At 39.7% G+C, this 6,588-nt stretch overlaps 1 long non-coding RNA gene across 1 annotated transcript; it reads left to right on the forward strand.

Moving 5' to 3' along the window:
* Window positions 1–1,352: 1,352 nt before the first annotated feature.
* On the forward strand, window positions 1,353–6,214 carry LOC140240012 (uncharacterized). The gene is made up of 4 exons (XR_011902010.1): window positions 1,353–1,491; window positions 4,364–4,631; window positions 4,952–5,175; window positions 5,693–6,214. It is a non-coding gene; the product is annotated as an uncharacterized lncRNA (long non-coding RNA).
* Window positions 6,215–6,588: the final 374 nt, after the last annotated feature.

The raw sequence follows: 6,588 nt of genomic DNA on the forward strand, positions 1-6,588 counted from the left end.
GGTTTTATGATAGCACAAAAACACTAGTTATAATACCATGGTTAAACTTCGTTTTACAAAGGTTGAAAACGATGGCTATTAACCATGATTATATTAACCATGGTTTTATCATAGTTAAAAAATGATGGTTAGGCAATATAACCATGACTTTAACAGTGGTTTAACAAAAGTGTGAAAACAACGGTTTTAAACAATCGTTCAAATTCCATTTTAGCAAGGAAAACGATGGTCATAGCTACACCAGGATTTGAACCATGGTTTTATCATAGTGTGATGTGCAAAGGATGGTTATGAAACATTGACTGGTTCTACGAACCGTGGTTTCATGATAGTGAAGAGGCGGTTAAAAAGCCATATGATTTTCACCATGGTTGTATGATAGCTCATAAGAACAGTGGTTATAAAACCGTGGTTTAACTTCTGTTTACCCACGGTTGAAAAAGTGGTTATTTTTTAACAATCAATGGTTTCAACCGTGGTTTCATGCTGATCAGATATAGAGTGCGGAAAAACCATATTCTAGAATTTCTAACCATGGAACCTTGTATGATAGCATAAGAACAGTGGTTATTAAACCATGGTTAACTTTTTGTTTTACCAAAGTTTAAACCACGTGCACTAGCCATGATTATTGAATGATGTCGATCACAAAAATCAATATGAAAACTCATAATTTGATGGCCGCAATGCCAATGCAAGTCATGACGGACATTCATCTAACGAACCACCAGCACCCGTTTGGCTTCAACAGGATTATGTAAACAAACAGTAGTCTTACCATTGCAAACAAAAAGCTGCTTCACTTGCTTGATTTACAACATTCCTAAAATGCAACATCTATTCACTACGGAATAAAGTACATAAAAAACCTTAAATGAGATTACATACTCGTGAAAAAATAAAAAAAGGTAGTAACCCATTGCCGCCCGTTCGATCCCCGTAGCTTTGACATGTACACACAACAATAGAAAACTATATGAATGCAATCGGCGTGTAGTAATTGTGTACGATGAATGGGAGATCCGGGTTGTTGATATGAGGCTCGTTCGTACCAAAGATCACAACAAAAATATATTTCAAAATATATGGAGCATAAAAAATATTGACACATTAAAAAAAAATTAATTCGCAATAAAAAAAGTTTTAAACATATATTTTTAAATTCAAAACCAAAAAATTAATGATTACAAGTTTTCTTGATAATAATGTAACGTAAGAGGTCATGTGCGTGTTGTTGTTGTCGCTGATTGAACCTTACGTGTATGTACTGCTGAACCGTTAGTCCGCGACCGCGCTCAAAAACCACACACAGCACACACGGCTACGATGATTTGCTGTTAAAGAATGTTCATCATTTCAAACGCTCTTTCGTGATGATCTCTGACCGGAGTCAAACATCTCGACGTACGAACCATCTGATATTTTCAGAAATGGCTAGCAAACGGCCCCTAAGAAAAAGAGGAACTGCTCCTTTGGGATTCTTCGAGGAAGGTTGGTCAACGTAACTTTTAATACATTATTAGTAGGTCTAGACCTAATCTTAGCTAAAATAATTACCACTGATACCAGCGAGATTTGCATTGAATTGTCCCGACCGACCCGGGGCCGGCAGCGGCCCTGCCCCTGCTGTGCAAATTTCGCATGATCGTATCAAGTGGGGATAACCAGTCCAGTAGACTGTTCTGTATCTGAAAGTGTGACTGAGTCAGTGAGTGTGAGAGTATGACATGAGAGCTCAAGAATTTGGAATGAGTTGTTCTAACTCAGCTACTGTATTTGTACTGAACTGTTAGTGTTACTGTGTCACGTAAATTCTACAAGTTATCTACGGTAACTAGATTCTATACACAACCCAGTCGCTGTAGACAGTGTAGATCTAGTATGGTTGGGGCACCACCTATCGGCAGGGCACCTTCCCATCGGCACCCGGCCTGCGTATCATGGCTGTTTGCGTATAGAACGAAAAGGTACGCACGGGATTGAGTGTCATGAGCTATAAAAACAATAAAAACGAAGAAACGAAAATCAAACTCAAACAAACCAAGCTAAAAATTACACATCCGCTCAGTAACGACGCATGGCTGTGAAATTCACGTGTATTAACGTGTTACCTATGGCCTGTGAAATTCACGTGTATTACCTATGCTGTGAAATTCACGTGTATACCTATGGAGGTTAGGGGGTGCCGATCGCAAGGTTCCCTTTTTAGCTGCGCGAAGAAAACGAAACGCACGCGCTAAAATTGCGCTATTTTAAAACGGAGATTCATAATCAACGAGACGGTCACGACATTCAAAACTGCAGTATTTATGGCATATTTGAGGTAAGAATTAGGCGGATTTGTGTTATATTTTTAGAATAAACAAGCTACAGATCTTTAGGGTGACGATACGTGGTACCCCCAACCCTACTAGTAGCGACAGGCTATAATTTATTCGCACAGCGTACTCTAACAGCGTCTGGTCGGGCTAACAAGACGGTATTCGGTAGTTCTAACAGTTAGGCGTAATCCCTAACAATGTTAGTAGGCATAGGCCTACCTCATATTGGGTGGTGATATCAGGTTTGGTGCAAGCTACATCAACAACACTATTTTCTGCTAACTCTGTTAGGACTTCTAGTGGTAACTGCTCCAGTGAATCAAGATAATCAGTAGAAGCTACGCTAAGACACAAGGGCTTACTCCTGCGAACTAGTACGCTCATGGGCGAAATACTGACGCCATTCCGCCATTGAAAGCAACAGACCGATAGATTGATTAGAGGGCGTACTGTATATTACGCGATCATGATATCAGTGCCGTATCACTGGGTCCTCGTATTTCTGTCTCCCTTTCATTTTTCCCCTTTTTAGGGGGCATACTTAACAGGGGAAGATATGTACCGATGTATGTACTTAGAATCTTGTTTTGTCGTAAAGAAATATCATTCCTGTCTAACCGTGAAATGTATTTGAAAAAAATGTCATTTACTTTCCAATCGCAATCTGCAGGCCCACAAAGTTTGAGCTGAAGTAGGTAGACCAAACTATGTTTCGGGAGGGAGAGAGAAATGAGATAGGTGGCGTTTGTCAGCTCAAATACAAACTTGCTGAGGGACTACTGATAAAAAAGTAATTACATTACTTCAATTTTTTTTTTTTTACATATCGACAGAAAATATACTTTTTGTGATATTTTGAGGTCTGAAATGCAATTCTACCGCTGTGTGCTTCCTTTTAAAATGAAGAAAATGAAAGGAAGGTAGGGTTTGCTCCATAGGCTCACGTGTTTAAGAAGCTTGCGGTATTATTACTAAATTGGCTGCCATTGGGCTCCATGTTGGGCTCCCGCTCCATGCCGTACTACAGACACCCGTTTGCGTGCCAAGTCGCGAGAGTACGCCCTCTTAGCTTCTATACTCTTTGATTGTGTCTCAGCACTAACTTAAGCACTGGCAGCCACTGGCACTGGCGATAAAACTGAAGTGAACTTGAAGTCCGTAGGTGCTGGTAGGATGACCTCAAAAATATGTCATAAATTTCTGGTTGCTAGTGCTGGGCAAACTTGTGAAAGATTCGTCTGTCCGAAGGAGGAGTCTTTTATTTTTTTTTTTTTTTTGACGTTACTTATGGCTCTCTACCTCCGGACTATGTCTATAGGAGGGGACCCGTAAAGCCAGATGCAGTCTCTGCTCTGTGGAACATATCCCCGTCGACGAGATACAGACCAATCTTTCGGTCAAGTGCTGGGCTTGGTGTTGAAATCAAAGAATGTCGTCTGCTGAACCTAGCTCCGCCATTTTGTAGTGTAAGAGTTAGGCCTGTAGCATGTACATTTTATGCTAATGCAATGGTCACCCACGCCACGAAACGTAGGCCCTACAGGAGCATGTGGCTTCATAAATCTGAGCCTGGAAGCATAAAATTAAATATTAAGTTGTGTTTTGAAGAATGGTTGAAATTTGGGGCATTTTAGTCTGTCTTCCTCACTTTGTGTCTAAAAACTAAGCAGTCCTGCATCTTTTAATATTCGAGTGTAATCATGCGCCATCACTTTTCGTCGTGCGATTCTCACGGACCTTGCGATGCTGCGATTCCAACACCTATTGCTGGGGATCAATAACTTTGATAAGTATCGCTTAGTTAATCCGACCGTCGGTGTTGGAGCTCAATTTAAGTCAGTCATTTGGGGGCTAGCACTAGCACTGATCTTGAAATCCCCCAATGGCAAAGGATGCTGTATTTTGTAATTTGTATGTTATACCAGTATATCATTCACCTAACGGATTGTTGTGTGATTTTTCTGGCAAACCTTATTTTTCTTCTCTCAATCATTAATAGGTGTATTATTGTTATGTCGTGTGTTTTTTTTTTTCCTCATCAGAATCAAAGATTGACTGTGCAAGTGGCTGATGTGAGAAGGTGTTTCCATAGAAGACTTGCAGTCCATAGAAGACTTGAGGTCCATCCATGACCATTGATCGTGCTGTCCACTAGCTTGCTCCTTTCATGGGTACAAGTACATGATACACATGCAGCGCTGATTTACATCAATATGTGTACATGGCATCCTCCTGGCTGAATTCTGGTGCGAAGAAGTGGATCATCTGATGTCATGTTTTTTCCCGTTTGACCATGTCATCAAGGAGAAGGTATTCCTTTTTCTTTGTTTCTTTATTTCAACCCAGTATGGTTCATTAGGAATTTGAGCATATCGCTGTAACATACCCAAATTCTTGTGCAACATCCTCAAAAACCAGCAGCATGCTATGCGACATTGTAGAATATTTGGGAGTCTTTTATTCCAGCAGTCATTTGGGAGCTAGCACAAGCACCAAACTTTAAATCATCCAATGCTGTATTTTGTATGTTACATCATTTTCCTGTGTGATTTTTCTGCCTAACCTTATTTCACTTCTCTCAATCATCACTATTATCGTTATGTTGTGTTATCTTTTTTTTTCCTCATCAGAATCAATGATTGATTGTGCCAGTGGCTGACACGAGAAGGTTTCTCCATAGAAGACTTGAAGTCCACCCATGACCATCGATCAGGCTGTCCCCTAGCTAGCTCCTTTCATGGGTACAAGTATATGCAGTGCTGATACGTGTATGGCATCCTCCTGGCTGAATTCTGGTGCAGAGAAGTCCATCTACTGATGTCATACTTTCTCCCGCTTTTCCATGTCATCAAGGGTAAGATACTCCTCTTTCTTTCTTTCTTTGTTTCTTTTTTTCAACCCATCATTAGTGTAGTTCATGAGGAATTTGAGCATTACACTGCAGCATACCCAAATTCTTGTGCAACATCCTCAAATACCAGCAGCATGCTATGCAGCATCCTAAAATATTGGCAACCTGCTTAAAATAGAATGTGATCAATTTTTGAAAAACATCAAATTACTCTAGGCAATTTGTGCACAATACATGATATGGAATGTGGAACGTAATGGCTTCACCTGTATGTGGCACTTAGGGGTTAAAATGATTGTAAAAGTACACTGTATTTTAAACAGTATCTCTCCAGCACATTAGAGTGATGAAATGATGGCTAGGTGTACCACATCAATCTAATCCCATTCTTATGTTTTTTTTTGCAAGGTAACTATTCTGTGCAAGAATTTTGTGTGTTGAGTATTTGAAGTAGAGTTTAACACGTACTACATGTTATTATTATTTTAAAAAAATAATAGCGTAATGAATAAATTCTCAGTTCGTTGCAGGAGTGATCTTCCCCAAGAAAATTCTCACGGCTCACGGTTGCAAAAGAAGGACATCTCAAGGCTCCACAACGACAAAGGGCACACTAACCAAGCTATATCAAGACCTAGTTCCTGCGAAGCCTCATCCAGAAGTTGCACCAAAGCTTACTGCTGGATAGTCTTGGACAGTAGAAGTACAAGGACAGTTTTCAAAGCATGTGAAGTGTGCATGTATGCTCTCATGTCAGGACTGTTGGTTGCTAGATATTTTTTTTTTGATGCTGTTTTGTTCTGTTGTCCAGTGCTCCTGGTGTCACTTAAGTCCAAATTTGCATTATCTATACAATTCAAAGCTACTAATGATCATGTACATCAAACATGCACTAATATATGTACACTGTATTTAATTATCCAACTAATTCTTTGCAGGTGATATTCTTATAGTTTTAAATCATGTGACTGGCAATAAGCCATACCCACGTACAGTCAAGATGCTGCTCATGAAGCAATAAAAAGCTACTTTTCAATCGTAACAGCAAAGTGAGCAAATGTGCATTCTTATGTCTTATTTGTTGTCTGAGGTTCAGTAAGAGTACATTTTCTTCATTGATTTGTTTACATAAACCTACAGTTTTGCAACTGGAAATAATGTGATATTTGTATGATACTTTGACTTCTCACACCCAGCTGCTGAAAAATAACTTTTGAATGTATAATCATAATTGACTGTTTCTACCCTTGTGTACTTTCTTATTCTAAAGGTGCCTAGACCCGGTAGTTGCTGCAGCGCTTTTGGATGAGAGTGCCGATCACCATTAGCATTGATACAAAGACTGCCGAAATTGAGCTGTCTTCAACGGTAAAGCGCGTAGGTGTTGCTAGGTAATGTTGCCTTCATTGTCTTCTC

This window comes from Diadema setosum, chromosome 2, assembly GCF_964275005.1.
Source record: "Diadema setosum chromosome 2, eeDiaSeto1, whole genome shotgun sequence".
Lineage (NCBI taxonomy): Eukaryota > Metazoa > Echinodermata > Echinoidea > Diadematoida > Diadematidae > Diadema > Diadema setosum.